The 17916-nt window shown below is 29.2% G+C and overlaps 1 protein-coding gene across 1 annotated transcript in view; it reads right to left on the bottom strand.

Annotated features, from left to right (window-relative positions):
- Window positions 1–2439: 2439 nt before the first annotated feature.
- Window positions 2440–17916, bottom strand: part of LOC108754688 (homeobox protein abdominal-A homolog) — a 115018-nt gene continuing 99541 nt past the window's right edge. The window contains exon 5 of the transcript XR_001939727.1: window positions 2440–2473. The gene's annotated coding sequence lies outside the window, so the exon portion shown is untranslated. The remainder of the gene's footprint in view (window positions 2474–17916) is intronic.

Here is a 17916-nt window from a genome sequence, read left to right as displayed (position 1 = left end):
ATATATATATATGTAATGTTATAAAAACTTTGTCTCAAAAATTTTAAATTCAAATTTACTATCGTTGCTATCGTTATAAACAGTACAGTTGTCCCTATTCATTTTTGCGTTGCATAAATGCATTTATAAATTACAAGATAAGGCATGATATTTATACGATTATTTTCTATAATACAAATTAATAACTAAAATAGGAATAGTGACATTTGCGAGTGTGGTAATGATGGAAATATGTATGAACAAGTTTCTTGTGAGACAAAAAAAGTAGTTGAAAGATTATCGAGAGTAAAACGAATTCGTAATAAAAAAAGAGACGCGCGAAGACAGCTATTATAATCCAATAATAATTTACAACAAATTAATTTAATATGTTCAAGACTGTTCGTTAAGTTTACAAGTGATCTGCCTTACCGGTTGAGAAACTTTCTCGCAAGCGGGATAAGGTTGAAGGATAACTGCGGTTAGTAGAAATCCTAGAGACGTGAGAGTCTCTGAATGTTAGAATATCGCAATAGAACATGATTTAACTCTACAGTTATTAAATGTTTTATATTATAAATTAAAATATCAGATAATAATAAAAATCATATCAGAAACAATTTCGAAGTTGCTACTTGACGCACATGATCACGTTGCGTTTCTTATGGCAAACCATTGATAATGATAAGTTTGATATTAAAATAATCAATAATTGTCGATCAAAAGAAAAAAGAATGTAATATCGAATTAAATATTTTACTTTACCGAAACATTAATAAGCTTTACAAAAAAAATTAATAAATAGGTCGCAATAATCCATAATTGTATTATACGAATTCAAGCATTTTGATTATATTCCTAGATATCTTTTATATTTTACCGGTGCAGATACTCAAATCTTATAAAAGCATTCTCTAAGAATTCCAGGTTTTTCCATGAATTTTATTCAAAATTCTAGATATAATAAGATTAAAAACGTTACTTGTACATTAAAGACATTCCAAAACAAATAGTTCAAAAATTATATATACAAATATAACTTGTTTACATTATGAAAAAAATATAATTCTTATATTTAAAAAAAACCGAAAATGTATAATTTTTTTATATCTATAAGTAAATAACATTTAGACAACACAAAATACTGAAATCCATTTTTTTAAAGCTTGAATTTGTTCGTTAAGTGCATCTACTTCTTTCTGAGCATTTTCTAAAATTGGAATTTAGTCTTAAAAAAATCGGTAGTCTTACTTAAGGTGCCTTTTCATGCTCACGTTCGACACTCATTTTTAGCGACAGATAACGTGATAAAAATTAACGAATATCAAGCGATAATCTCGATCACGTGATCTATTTTGACGCTAAAAATGAGAGTCAAACATCAGCATAAAAAGACATCTTTAGTCGTCGTACAAGTTGGTCAACTTCATTGATTCACAGGTAAGACTTAAAACTACCGACTTCCGACTCATTGTCGAATCAACATGTGCGAAGTCTACAATAGAAATCTAGTGGTCCTAAAATCTGAAATCGCAAGAAATTGACCAATTATAGTCGATTATTCCTCACATTTGATTGCGATTAGTCAATTTCTTACGATTTCAGACTTTACGACCACTACGATTCCTATTGTAAATCACGTTTTATCGCTTCATATGCTGTTAGCATATTACAAACGGCTCATCGGCTGCTATATCTGATATTAGGGTTCAGTTAAACTTGCATTATTTATCAAAAAATGATCAAAGAAATTATTTTGTCAAATAAAATAAAATTTAAATTTAAAAAAATAGAATTTAAAAAATTTCCCTAACTATTTTAACAAAATTCTATGAGAATTCTAAGATTTTCAAGGATAAAAAATATTCTCTGAGAATTCCCGTTTTTCCCGGTAAAAGACACCTTGAGATATCTTTTATATTTTACAATTGATTTCTGAAAATATTAAAAAATTCGGAACTAATTTGTATAGGTATCTACAAATTTTTTTACAAAATTAATATTTATAAATACACACGCTAAAATATATAAAATAAGTTAATAAAATAAGCAAAAAGTAAAATGAATAAATTTTAATTTGCTATTTGTAAAAGCAAGCAAGTCACATTGATACGTTTGAATTGAAACATAAAACGAAATGAATGAGGCCATAAATATTTAGAGCTAATGGTAGGGTGCGGGTGTATAAGTTATTGCTAGGGGACTATTAATTATGCTAACGTCGTAAGAAAATGCGTATTACATCCTTGTAGAGAATGATATTTGCTTGTTATGAAATAAGTTTAGAAAACATTTTTTTAATTGTGATACGACTGATTTAGATCAAATAAAAATTTTGTGTTCAAATTTTTCTCTCTTTTTCTATAATAATTAAAAAAACTAACTTATAATATTGCGTTAACAAAATCAATATAATATTTTACCTTGTCATGTTGGATGTGAAAAAATGGTGTTTTTTATTTCCTCTCAAATCAGCAAATTGGATATCTCCGATCTGAAAAAAAGAGACTTATTTTATATAATCTAATGAAAGAATGTACTAATATTTATTTTCTTTTTTGTATATGTCAAATTTTTTATAATATTTTTGATAATATTTATATTAAATTATTGTGCTGAAAGAAAAGATTGGTTGCTGCAACTATATAAAAATGCTATGCTATATTTTACTATCTAAATTGTTGCAGTAACCAATCTTTTTTTTCAGTGTGCATATATGTTTTATATCATTAAAAAGTATTTTGGTTAAAAAAAACTATTTCAAAAAGAATCTATGTAGAGAGAAAATATAGAGAATCTGTATGGTATATATTGTAAATAGGTATACTAAAAGCATATGGCGTAATATTCTATGAATATCTGGACACTGAACGCGTTTACTTTGTATAAATACGATCATCGAAGCATAAGCTTCTGAATTCGCTGTTTGTATCAAATGAATAATGAATGCCTGATTCTGAGCCCTACAATGATATTCTGTTTGATAAGTATACTGATGCTCTTTGTGCTCTGACCATGTGACATTTTATGATTAACGGAGAACTTATCATGGATAATCATGCAGCTCTCGTTGCGTCAGATTTCAGCTTTTATAGCATTAATTTTATAATGTCAATCTTTTTAAACTTAATTTTATTCACATTTCTGCGGAAGTAAAGAAAAAACATAATCACATACTAATTTTCATATTGATCTTATTCAAATATTTTCTATTTTGTTGTTTCTAATTTGTTCAAAAATTTTCTGTGGTGCACGCTATTTTATGACATACGTATAAAATTCATGATAAAAAATAATTTTCATTATTTAGCGTATACATTACGCTAAATAATCTGTGAAATAGAATTCCCAGTGCATTGTAATATCATGCTAAAACAGCACTATACACAGCACAGGATAATCAAGTAAAGTCTCAATCAGCGAATTTAATAATAAGAAACACAAAACCATAGGAGATAACATTACATAACATCAAGCGTGTTTATTAATATTCCCGTTGAAGATTGCACATAATATAATACAACAGTAATGCATTTCTTTGCGACTCAGAACTTTGGCATGTTGTGCCATGCAATTGACTGCACAATGTGAATTTGCAATTCAAACGTTTACGAACATAACACAAATAAATCGGTAGAGGAAGATAGAAGGAGATGATGGAGGAAAATGCGAAAACAGAGGAATAGTACCAGAGAGGAATATACAAAATATAAGAATTTATCATAACGACCCCGCGAAAAATATCTCACAAAACATACAAAATTTTATAAAGCTTTTTAATAATTACATAATAATTTTATTTGATATTAAAACATTTTGTTTTACTACGTTTTTTATGAATTTTTAATTAATTAGATAAAGCCACTTTAGCCACACAATTTCCGACTTTCATGAAATCATAATTCGCAAATATAATAATTGTATTTTTGTAAATAATCGTCCATCGTTTATTTTCTTATTATAAATATGAAGGAACAAAGCACAATTTTTGTTTTTCAATGAGAATATGATTATATGATTCGTTCCATGAAACCATACCGCGTCAACCGCGTAACGAAATAGTGAGAATAATACCTTTATGTCAAACATTAATAAAGTTCAATGTGTCAGGCACAACCCTTCAGAACCCTTGCGAAAGCAATGATAGCATAAGATTCACAAAAGACGACGACGATTTACAACCAACGATGCCTTAATACAAAAGCCAAATGAAGAATGTCTTTATTAAAGCACTCCGTATTGAATTTAGGTCAGCGTCTTCCATCACGAAAGTCGTTTTAGACGCAACTACCATGATGATTTCTTTCATGGAGGTTGTTTGAATTGGAGAGAGGGTAGAGGACCGGGCGGATCCTAAACTGAGAGACGCTCTAAAAGAAAGGGGAGTGACTTCAGGTATTTGTACCCCCGGAATTCTTCTCGGCAACCCCGCCTCCAAAATAGTCTCTGGACCGTCTTGCACAACATTCCTTTTGTAGACGTCAAGGTCAAAACTAAAAAAAATACGATATCCCTTGCATCAAAAAAATTGTACACGTTCCTTGACATTCCATTCCGCTTGCGGAGTAGATAATCTGTTTTGATCTTGAGATATTAAAGCACAGTAACATGTGACGAGAATAAATTACATGCTAGATATATGACATTGTCTTGATTAAAATGTGAGTAAAGATTTTACGAAGATTCTTAGATGATATCGTGATATTTCATAAAGTTTCACGTTCTTTTCTTCTTTGTTACAATATTAAAAAAACGTAATAAAAATAGTGAAATATATGTATACATATAAATATATTGTATGTTACAACAAAAAAAATGTAATATTTTAAAATACATATATAAATAATTTTTTCAATTGTAAAGGAATACATAAAAACAATTAGCAAATGTCGTAAACATCACTAAAAAGAGAAAATTGCGTGTATATATATATATAAATAGATAATTTTTACTTAAAAAGTATATTAGCTCATTTTTTCCGTTTTGCGTTTCTAATCTCGTGAAATATATGTTATATTTTGTATAGTTAAACTGCCAAAATACTTATTTGTATTATATTATTTCGGACAAAAACAATGACGAGATTCGCAACATTAATTAAAAGACTAATAATGCATAAAAGTCTGTACTGTGAAAAAATTTATAAAGAGTATATATGAACAGAGTGCAGGATCAACGGACAAAATTGTACTGAAGTCTGGGAAAGAGAGTGATGAATAATGGATGATACAGCGACGTGACCATCTCACGCCCAATATGGTCTGTAGAAGTTAGCCGTAATGGCCCGTAAATTGGTAAACCACAGGGACAATGAAATTGGCGTGCTTCGTTCTGTAAACGCTCTGTTATTACGCGTTCTCCTATTTGCATATGATTATGTCAAACGCAGTTAGCTAATAGCACAGTAGCTGTAATAAAAATCTTAAGTTCTTAAGAATATTAAACAAGAGATAATATTGTATATAATGATGTAACTTATCATCGTTATATATATTCTAATTAAAGTTATCTGATTTTTACTATCCGCATTGTGAATTCTAAAAAACTTGATGTTGGTTTTAATTAGTCATAAAAATTCTGATTTCAAAATAAAATCATCATGCAGCATAAAAAAATTTGCAGATTGATAATAATTTTGTGAAAAAAATTTTTGAATGTATGAAAAGTAATCCAGTTTTTGATTGTAAATCAAAGAAAGAAATTTATAGAATATAATTTATATACATGTATTATATAGCTATGTATAAAAAATTATCATTCAAAGTCATTTTTTAATCATTTTCGATTCATTTTAATGTCATTTTGACGTTAAATCGTGACTTGTTGTTCTGTTTGAGTAAGAGGGAAGTACAATTTGAAAAATGAAGATTTTTTTAGCATGGATTATGGGAAAAGTATACTTAAATACCATTTGAAATTCGGCACTTTCTTAATATATACATTGAACTTATTATATTATAAATTCTATTGAGAAATATTGATTTTACGAGGAAAATGATTGGTTCTTGCTTTTGGTTCGTTATGGATCTAAATATAAACCAATTATACTGAAGAATTTTACAACAGTTACAAAGCTTTTTCTGCTGAAAACGCAGCTATTTGGATTTTTTATTTCAGAGTAACTAAAATGGCGGAATCGTGTATACCATTTACCGGTGCACGCACAATAACGTTTTACGCGGATTTCTATATTTCCTCACAAGATCAATAGTTACTTTCTATTTATTTACACTGAATCTCAGATAATTCTCACTTGTAACATCATGACTCAGTTGAATGCGCGTACCTTTTGCATTCTGACAAGTGAGATTCAATTGAGTTTTTATCTACAATCTACACAAAATCGAGACTGTGTGCTTTATGGCGTTTTCGGCCCGACTGGGTTTACACCAACCTGGATTAAAGACGGATAATGACGTTTCTTCTAGAGCGTGTAACGTCATCCAATAGCAAAGCATTTTCCAACTCAGGTTGGTGCAAACGCGGTCGGGCCAAAAACGCTATTAGTGAATCTCGTAAACTCACTTTAAAAGTAAAATTATGAACCTATGTTGTCATGTGATAACTTTTTACCAAAGTAAGCAAGTAGTGACGTCATTAATCTGAGTATGAAATACTCGGCTCACTTCAGACTTAGTTTCACTTGTGTATAAATAGAAAGCAACTAATATTGCTCAATAAAATTTGCAACATAACAAATTCAATATATGTATTAGTAAAATGCCAAATTACAAGCGAATCGTATTTATATTTTTTCCGCAATCCATGCTAAAAAAATTTTCAGACTGGTCAAAGTATACTCCCCCCTTAAAACACAGATAGTATTGTGAAAATTTTAGCAGAAAATGATTTTAATTACAAATACTATATATACAAACAAAAAATTATTATTTTAATTCATTATTTTGAATTTTGATTTAATTACGATGAAATCAAGAAAGAACATAATTTCATTTATACATATAATATACATATAATATATACATATAAATCTACATTCATATATGTATTATATACATATAAATAAATTTTTTATTAAAGAAATCTTTATTTATACTTTTTATTTAACGTTGTATAATATCTTTTTAACTATATAAAAAAGAATAAAATTATTAATAATTATGCGTATGTGAAGCAGTAACTAATAAACTATACTTATACATAATTATGTAATTATTTATAATAACTACACTGAGAAAAAATACCTTAAATTCAAATATTTATTGAAATTTAAGATATTTTTTTCTCAGTGTACATGCTTTGCAAATAAAGTCCTTGAAAAGTGATTTTAATGTAAATTGCATTTATAAATAGAACATGCATCAATCAGTTATTAAGGTTACAAAAACATTACGATTCTTAATAAAATCCCATTAATTATTCCACGATTATTGATTTCTACCTACTTAAAGCAATGACGGAGCATAAGCGTATAAACGATATTACACACGATAACCTTAGGCGCTAACAAGTTCAAGCCGATGACTGTACGTGCGAGCGTGAATGTCAGATTAGAGAGATAAGTGAATATATAAATGAATTTCCGGGGCATGTATAAATAACATAAGGTTGACAAATACGTAATGTGGCGATGTGATGGTGCGAAATAAAAAATAGCAATCGCGAAATAGAAAAATAGCAATCCCAGAGCTATATTCCGTGACAAATCAATAAGAAAAAACAATTTTCAGAAAAAGTTCAAAAAGTTTACTCTATGGATTTCGACACTTTTAACGCAGTCTGTATATACACTGAAAGAAAGTGTTTGGTATTAATGACTATAATTGCATGGTAAAATAATTATAATTAGAGACTCCATTTTTACAATTATTGCTACAATGTTAGTGATAATAACAATGTTAGTGTATATGTACAATTCTCTCAAACATAAAAAAATTATACTACAAATTATGATAATTTTAATATTAATATAGTAAAATATCAAGAACTAAACGATAAATATAATAAACATTATTGTTTAGTAAATGCAACCGCAATTATAATGAATTTCATTATTTTTAAAAATTAATATATTATTTGTGTGGTAATAATAATTAAAAAATATATTAAGAAAAAAATTATATAATTCTCAAACAATGTATGTGACAATTATTAGATTAATAGCATAATTGATTACATTTGCATGATGAAAATATTTATAAATATATAATTATACCAAAAAATGACAACAAATTATAATTAAATTATAGTAATTATAATCATCTTTTTCTCTCAGTGTACAACTGCTTAATAGCATTTAAATAAATTGAAATATGCAATGTGTCAAATGTGATAATAACACTTTACGGCATTTGACAAATGATAACAAGTTCATCAAGCAAGGTCAACAAAAAAATTCAAAAAAATTTCCATATCTTACTAAAGTTTAGCACGAGCTCTAAAATGATAGTAATAATTATCCAAGAAAACTTTATTTAAACATATTTTTAAAATATATTTTTATATTTTTTTATATAAGTACACATAAATTAAAAAGTTTTTCCGTGCTGAAAATCTAATAATTTTTCGAAAAAAATATAATATAATTATATATATTTTGTATTATGTTCTTCTAAAAAATATGAGAGATTATAGAATCAATAGACTGCAAATAAATCACAGAACAGCGAGCGTGAATTGCCAAACTATAATATATTAATAACATATATATTACTGCGTATAGGATATAATAACTGAATGCATAATCCTAAATGCAGACATATAATGTTATATACACACATATATGTATATGTATATGTATTATATTAATGCGTTAAAATCAGTGCTAAAAACAGAAATAGTATACTTCTTCCTTGTTACATAATATCTAATGGCAATGTTCAGTTTTTATGGTAAATTATATGTATATATAACAATTTTTGTTATGTGTGATCAAGCGTATGTAAGACACAGACATAGTTTAAGAACAATGGAGTCAGATAAGATCGTGTGTGCATGTGTGAAACAGAAGTCGCAAAATAGTCCTAGATATCCTGCGTGTAGACTTGGACAGGGTCACATGGGGTACATAGTGTAAAAAGGCTCTACATGGGTTGGTAAGTTTTTCATCACGTAAGTTCATCGGGGCCACGAAGAGAGATCTAGAGAATGCGCACGCTCTGAAGAAATGCCAAGATGGACCAAGTCGAGAAGAGGAGCTATGCGAGAAACCAATGAGAATGCGACATTTTGCTCTTATCTTTCTTTGTCCGTTTTTTTTATGCATTCCACAATCATTCTCAATTTTGTTATTGCGTCCCCTTTTCCAAATAATCATTTATATTTTTCTACACAAATTATTTTCCTTATATTCTTGTTATTTTCATACAAGATAAAAATTTGTTATATTCGTCCCTTCTGATTCCAACTTAAACGTGCGTTTTAACAACATAGAATTGCGCTTCTCTTTTGATTTTTTATTTAGAAACTTTTTTTTTCCAATTTGCTATCATTGCTATGTCTGCACAACTATTTTTCACCTTCTATTTTTATCCTAACACGATATCGCTCTTCTGTACTTCTCTTTCTCTCTCTCTCTCTCTCTCTCTCCTCCTCCCTCTATTTCTTTTTTATTCTCTCGTATTTCCTTCCATTTTTTACTATGTATATTTCTTTCTTTTCCTTCTCCCAGTAATGTTTATTATCTTTATTTTTGTCTCAACCTGATAAATGTTCTTCTTCAATCTTTTTCATCGGATAATTCCTCTTTTCTTTTTTCATTGCATTTTATTTCTTTCACTACATTTACCTTTCTATTGATTTTTGTTCAGATCTTTTTTGTAATCTACGATATTGCTAATTCCAAAAAAACATCTTTCAATATTGTATTATATATTTTATTGGGGAATATAGTACGAAATATAATGTTTCGTTATACAGGTATGTTTCTTTAATTTGTAATCAATTTGTTACATTATTTGGTATAATTTTTTATTTATCTTGATTTAACATATTATATTAAGATAATATCAATTAAATAGAATTTTACAATTTATAATTCGATCTTAGTTTCGCTGACGAGTTTATCAGAAATCTGAGAATACGTACTATATTTGATTTTTCGCTACTTGTAAGCAAATATGGCACAGATTCTGAAAGGAGAGATAACGTTTATCTGATATACAATATATTACATTTATATAACGTGAGTAGAGTCGAAACATACCGTGAAACTTGAGCTAAAGTACTTAATGTGTTAAGCAATGAAGTGTAAGTGGATACGTTTTGTGATCTGCTAAAATGTGTGATGATATCAGTGTTCTTTTACGAGAAAGAACGATGAAGAACTTGGTCAGTTGTTGATTAGAGTAGGGAATTTATGTAAGTTGTGCGAATACCAAAATATTAATGAACAATAGTATTTACTTATAAAAATCTGAAAGAGAACTATATACATATATGTAATATATGTATATATATATATATTCTACATAAACACATATAGGCCCATATTCAGAACGCGCTTTTATCGATAAAATTCTCTCTGAAATTCTATAATATGCATAATGTACAGTATGTTAACGCGCTAACATTATTGAATACGGGCCTATATTAATATATAAATTAGCCTATATAAATTAGTTAACTAATAAACTTGTTAATTTTTAATAAATGCTGTAGACTATATCATACCAATAATTACAAATGTAGACAGTCATGTATAATATTTAAGAATGCAGCTCTTGTAATGTCTATCCGGTCTATTTGTGTTAATTATAAGTATTGTATATATATGTAAAAAATTATCATGAAGAGATGTAAATTACGAAGATAAAAATGTATGAAAAATATTCATTGTCATCAGAAATGTTATAAAACATATAAAATGTGCAGAAAATACCTGATGATAGGACTTCAATAAAGGTTGGTGAAGTGAGCGTCGGTTGCTAGGGTTGCATCACTGGTTACCATGATGCACTGCGCTCAGCTGACATTACAAGATGGCCGCTCGCAGCTTGGGCGTGGTCGTTTTGTATCAATTAAAATGTTTTATTCTTAAATTCATAAATACGTCTTAAGGAGGTTTCTTAATTAAAAAGGAATCATTATGCAGAAAAGCAGCACTATGACGCGATTTACACTTTCACTTCGAGAAACGCTTGATTCAACGTGATTGCCGCGACACGCGATGTGGATGCTGCTGCTTCCGTAGCAGCCATCTTGCTGATACTCCCTCCATCATGCGCGCGCGATTCTCGTGTCACAGCCTCCGTCGCTTCTCTTTTATCTCTCTTTCCCTCTACTCCGCGTTGTACTTCTTCTGTCCGCCTTTCTGCATCTTTAGAGCGATACCGTACCACGACAATCTCTTTCTACTGATGCGCCATTTAAGAATGTTCTCTTTTATCTTTGAGAGCGCAACACACCATTGTCTTGAAGGATCGATATCGTCAGATAATTGTCGTGTATTTACCAAATTCGGAATTTTTTATATTTTTGCAAAAATATTTTGACAAAAATTTTTAACTATACGTAAATTTACGTAAGCTTTGAATATTCGTCAAATATTCTTTCAATATGTCTGACAAATAGTGCAGTAATTATTTGCAGATTTTGTATTAAAAATGTAAATAATTAAAAATTGCAGAATGAAATCGCGAAAGTAAAATCCAGATATAAATATCCAGCAATATTTTAACGAAATACAGCATCACCAAAACAGTGACACGATACCCCTCTACGTATCTCCCCTATTTCAACCCAGCTCGCCTGTATCCCCCATACATCTCTAGGGCTACTCGTCTCACGGTACAGCGGCGCAACATAGTATCGTAGACATTCCGAACGAAAGTACGGGGATGTCAGCATACGTGTCGCGAGGAAAATGAACGACGGTGACGAGGATGACGGTGACGACAATTTTGAAATTCGCGAAGCGTCGTGGATCGCCGGAATTGCTAAAAAGTCAAGGCGTTAACAACTGGTGCCGGATGAAAAATCGAAGAGAGAGAGAAAAAGAGAGAACGACGGCAGAGAGGTCGAAAACGGCTTTGGAAACGTTTGTGGTAAGTGTGAGCATACGCATATGAGATCGCGCGATTGTGTGCGTGTATTCTATCTCGCGGTACAAAGCTGGTTTTCGTCGCAGCAGGCATTCTGTCCGAGGAGGACCGAGTGAGGGAAGCCGGGGAAGTAGGTACGGCCATCTTGGCTGCTCGTATCATTCTATCTCTCCTTCACATATGCGCCTCTCGTTCTTCTGATGCATCCCGCGCCTGCGTATCTCGAAACAGCGCCACTGGATGTCTTCTCCTTTCTTTTCGGCGGCGCTGTTTCTTCTCTCTATCCTTCATCTTCTTTTTTCTGTTTTTACTTTACCCATCCTTTGACACGTGCCGCCGGCCGATTCCAGCAGAAGTGCGATACTAATGGCGCGATCCAAATCTAAAGCACGTTCTGGCTACTTAACGGTCAATATACTTTAAACAATTCTCGAGGGAAAACATTTATCTTTAGAACGTAATCTCCAATTTGCATTACCTATGTAAATTTTAACATCTATCGACTTCATTGCGACTAAACGCGTTTTATATAACTCAATTTAATGTTTTCTAAAAGTAAAAATTTTCTTATTAAACTTCAAAAGTGTAAATTTATACTACATTTACGTTTATGTAAAAATGTTATGTAACAATACGCTATAAATATCAAATGCGCAATCACTTCGCAATAAGATTTGCTATAAACATGTCAAATTCGATTTGCTGTATAAATATTTCATAAATTTATTAACAACTTTGAATGATGTGCAGGGAGTTGAAAAGCTCGTTGGATAATTATTTTGCTTTCACCTACGAGGGATAGAGTAACGCTGTGGATGTATATGCTCGATAACGTGAGCATTTATTATGCTGCTGATAGTATTCCAATGCTATTATTTATCCCATTGTGGCTAGCGTGATTGTAAATTAAATATGGTATTTTATTACAAACCAGACTGATTTAATGTGTGTTTTAGATAATTAATAATACGATAAAGTAAAAACATTAGATAACATGACTATTATTTCTCTATGGTCACTTTACCAGTTCATCAATTGAGAGGATGGGACAGAATAAAGGCCTAATTATAAAATCTTGATTTTAATAAAAATTAAAATAACTTTTGCTACTTTTTTTATTATACATAAATGAGTACAGTATGAAATAAATTTATGCAATATCTTTAAGAAGTTACATATCACAATACTTCTCTATTACCATCAATATTATATAAAAAAGCTAATTATATATAAGCTATTATATATAAAAGCTCTCTAAAAGAAAAAGATTCTAAGTAGAATTTGGCCTTTATTTCGCCCATCCCTTCAATTGTTGTATAGCTATAGGTGTATTATTTCTTGCAATATAAAACTATTCTGGTATTTTTACATAAGTTCAAAATTATTATAAAACAGAATAAAAATTTAATAAAGTTGTTGATAAACATAATAACAAAAATGTAATAAGTATAACTGGTAGAGAGAGAGAAAATGAACAAGAAGACTCTAATTATATTTATTTCCGACTTTTGTAATTTTCTAATACATTTAAACATTTTCATTTTTACAACAAAGTAATTATTTGCTTAATAATTTAATGCACACTTAAATAAATTAAAATTTTTTAATTATAAATATTATAATTTTCTTTTCTTTTCTTATAAAAAAGTAGGGGCATTCATTTTTGTATCTTCAAACGTGTAGATAAAATATTTCTGTCTCTTAGCTATAATTAAAAGTGTTCACATATATAATATATTTGCAATATAATATGTTCCAATTTAATTCACTGATAAAAATTTGTTGCTTTTGCTCTACATATATTCATGTTGCGAAATCGAATGTTATCGGGGCGTGCATCGTAAAACCGGTCCTGTCATATTCTGGTACCAGCGATAAAAACGAGATTTTATCTTTTTTTTATTCACGTCATAAAGATTGAATCAAATTTGATATGATTCGAAGCTCCATTGCTTGCTACTTCTACCTTGTGGGAAGAAAATGAAATCTTGCTTTACGTATTACTGAATAACGAAAACATCCAAACAAATCTTAATACAAAATACAAATAAATATTATATATAATATATATAATAAATTATTTTATTATATCACTACGCTTATACACACATCTATGTATATATGTATAATCGCACAATTCATATGTTTTTATATATTTATGCAACAATTCTTTTTATTAAGATATAGAACATATTTTTTGCGGATATTATTTATTGTTGCGAAATTTTCAATTTGAACGTAACGCAAAGATATCGCTAATAAAATATTTCACACCTAGTGGGACGTTAAAGCTTCTCCGCAACGCATCTCCGCCATTAACTCCGGACGCCGTGCTCAGACTTACTGCATATTGATCTCATCAATCCTATCTTCCACCTTCCCTTCCCCAGGTTTCCCTTCTGTCTGTTCTTCCATTCCCACCCCTCGTATCACAACTGACACAGGGTTGTAAATTATGTTTGATCGATATTCCGGGAATGAATATAACTATGCGAAATTAAATCACTGTATTTTACAAAATAATAAAGACAAATTTTAACATATTGTGCATAAAACAAAAATGAAAAAAAAAGGAACAAGGTATAATAATAACGTTATAACTAAATTTAACTGTACATGTGTATATGTACAATATCAGAATAAGTTTTCAGGATTAAAGGATACATAAATACGGTACTTCGCTTTTTCAAATATAGACAACAATACTTTACAATAAATTTTAAAGTTGTATTTAGGATATTGCTTCACTATCTGTTAGATTAAAGAGACTAAATAATAAAAAGTCGTTAATTCTTTGAGATTTTATTTATGACTGTCATTTGCAATTAGCTTGACTAACCATGATTTGCTGATATACTTTACGAGTATTGAATGATTTACTGAATGTCAACAATATATTACAATTAGTGAAATAATACACTTGTTATTAAGGTAATTTACATAAAATATTATTATACTGTTATACAAACAAATAATCGTTATTTTTAATTTATTTTTTTATACGAAATAATTTTGTTCGATAAATAATAGTAATTAAAGGCCTATTATTAAAAGATCCAGCTTCAATCGGCCTTTAATTTCTAGTATTAATTGTGTTTTTCCATATGCGGTCTAAAATAAAGTTTCTTAATCTAAATATTGTTTGTTCAATAAATTTTTTAAGAAATTCGTTGTCTGATGATAATGCAATTATGCGTTTAATATGCATAATTTTCAATCTCTTTTTTTATACTTCACTGTATAGTGAAAAACTGTAAGTGAATATAAATTAAATTTGAAATAAAATATAGTTCAATAGTTATATATCAAAATAAATTTTTAGAAACAGTTACTGAAATTTATCGAGACAGTTATTTTATCCGTAAATTCTAGTTTGCATACAACTTTACTAAATAGAAACAAAATCGCAGCGTATATGCACACACATAAAATGTTTCTTTTTTTTTTTCGGATTCTGTTGGCAGATAATTCCAAGTCAACAGGCAGATTTGATTTTGCGGCGTGAAACATCGCGAATAATCCGTGACGTAGTAACGACGAGAACGGCCAATCTGGTTGCACTTTTATGCGCTGTTTGGCACACGAAACGCACGTCGCGCCTATAAAACGCATAAAGCGTCAGGTATAAGTGGCCGGCACGCTCTCTCCCAACCGAACCTCTTAAAACGAGCACGCGCACGCTGCTGCCTTGGCTGGATCCAGTAAAAGTTGCCTTTTGTTTGATAGCCGGCTAAATCGACCTGGCAACCCCCTAATGCGTCATTACTGTCGGACTTTACTGCTGCCTCGTATCATTTCACTTAGGTATATTGATATGGCAACGAGAGTTCTCGACCTATCCCAACATCAACGATCTTACCGCACTATTCACGAAGATGTTAGTCACGTTACTGAATTTTACATAATTTCCGCTATATGTGCGTAACCAAGCAATTATTTATTTGCGTAGATTTTTTTATCACGAAAATTTTTAATTATATACTGTTAATCTCTCGCGATGCATAGCTTCAATTTCCTGTTACTGGCAATAAACAAGCATCAGTATAGAATATTTGCATATATCAAACATTACTTGAAATAGATATATTTTTGTTATAATGGCAATATTGTTATTTTTCTGAGATTTATTAATTTTAGTATTTTCAAACTTTGTTCTTTTTATATTGCACATTTTTAAAATTACAATAAATTGTACTATTTGTGTTATAATATCAACCCTAATCAAAACCTTGATCAAAACAATCAATATAAGTCATGATAAAATAAAATTTATACAAAATAAATTAAAAATAAAATTAAAATATATGTTATATCCAATGTATGTTGTATCCAAATATATGTTGTATCAAGTATAATATTTAAAAGAAGTTCGCTGACGTTGAGTATAAGACGTCACCGACAATTACGGTTTACTTTTTCTAGTCCATATCAAGAACACAAAGTTGCAATCTATTTCTGGTTTTTGAATCTATTCAATCTATTAAATATCAGTTCTAAAAATAAGTAGACTTTTTAAAATATTGTAATACTTTTAATAACATAATATTTGTTATTTCTTATTAAAGTTTGGTCATAAATTAAAAATTCAAAATTAGTTTAGGAGTCTTTTTACATACGTAATAGTACGTCAGAGAGAAACTAAAAATTTTATTATTATAATAAAGCAGCATTTTTTTGTCATTGATAAATAAAAAAAAATCATCGAATATAATACTGTTAATTTAATGTTATACAAAGATGATATTTATTATATGTACACCATTATGCACTCGCATCATATGTTTTACAAGCTGACATTGATTATAAAAACGAGCAGACATATACATAATATGATGGCATGAGTATTTATATCTAGATACACTTTTGCATCATATCTATTTTATATAAATTGCGCTTTAAAATAATATTCGCAAGTTGGTAAATATTTTTATGTTATCGTAAAAATATTGAAAATGTTTTTTGCATCTGACATTTTTACCGAAATGTTATTGTGAACGTTCCCGAAGCTGTTGTCACTACGTGACGGATAAATTAATGCCTTGTTTTATGCTCCCAATAGCTCAGTAACCTCATAAGTTTCTCATTTAACAACTGTTTATTTATCTTGAACCAGACATGGCAAATCTATAAATACTTTTAGAATATAAGATGTCTTGCATCTGCCTCGCGGTACTTTTGTAAGCTACCTAAGATCTAAGAACTATTTTATTGTGCAAAAAATTATGCGATTCTGCAGCATCAAACTACACATATAAGTTTGATTGACAACAAACTGTAATATAAACGCAATTCTGCACATATATGACAATCTTTAACTTCGTGTTCAATATTACATAGGTACATAAAATGATTTATAATGCATATAAAAATGCATGTGATGTATATGTGTACGTATGTATATACAAATTTCAGAAATTTCTTTATCTCGTATATTACTTTTTAACGATAGATTTTTTTACTAATTTAAAGTAAAACAATATTTTTTTAATGAAAATATCAAACTTATTTATCGCTATCTCGCAGTTTTAAGCATCGAATTTTTTCGTAACCACGCTTTAAAATTTTATTGAAGTAAGTTTCATGTAAAATTAAATAAAGAATATAATTTTATCACTAGTTCATTTCTTTGAAATTTGAATTGAAAAATGTTTTTTCTTTAGTTGTTTATAACTCAATGGTTATTTTGATGTTTTTTTTTTAAGAGACTATTTATACAGCAAAAAGTCTAATCTAAATTGCAATATATGTATACAGTAGATATATTATTTCTTACCTGATTGTTTAATTTGATTGCTGCATTATACATGTCTATATATTAAGAACTACACCAGAAATATACGCCTGAATGTCCTTTGTCCACCTGAACAGTTCATCACTTCTTATCACTATATCACTAACGAAAAAGAAATTAAAAAGAAATTTAACGATACATAGT

Source organism: Trachymyrmex septentrionalis, unplaced genomic scaffold, assembly GCF_001594115.1.
Source record: "Trachymyrmex septentrionalis isolate Tsep2-gDNA-1 unplaced genomic scaffold, Tsep1.0 scaffold80, whole genome shotgun sequence".
Classification (NCBI taxonomy): domain Eukaryota; kingdom Metazoa; phylum Arthropoda; class Insecta; order Hymenoptera; family Formicidae; genus Trachymyrmex; species Trachymyrmex septentrionalis.
Note: the sequence above shows the minus strand (reverse complement) of the source record. Positions and strands in the feature narration are given on the sequence as shown.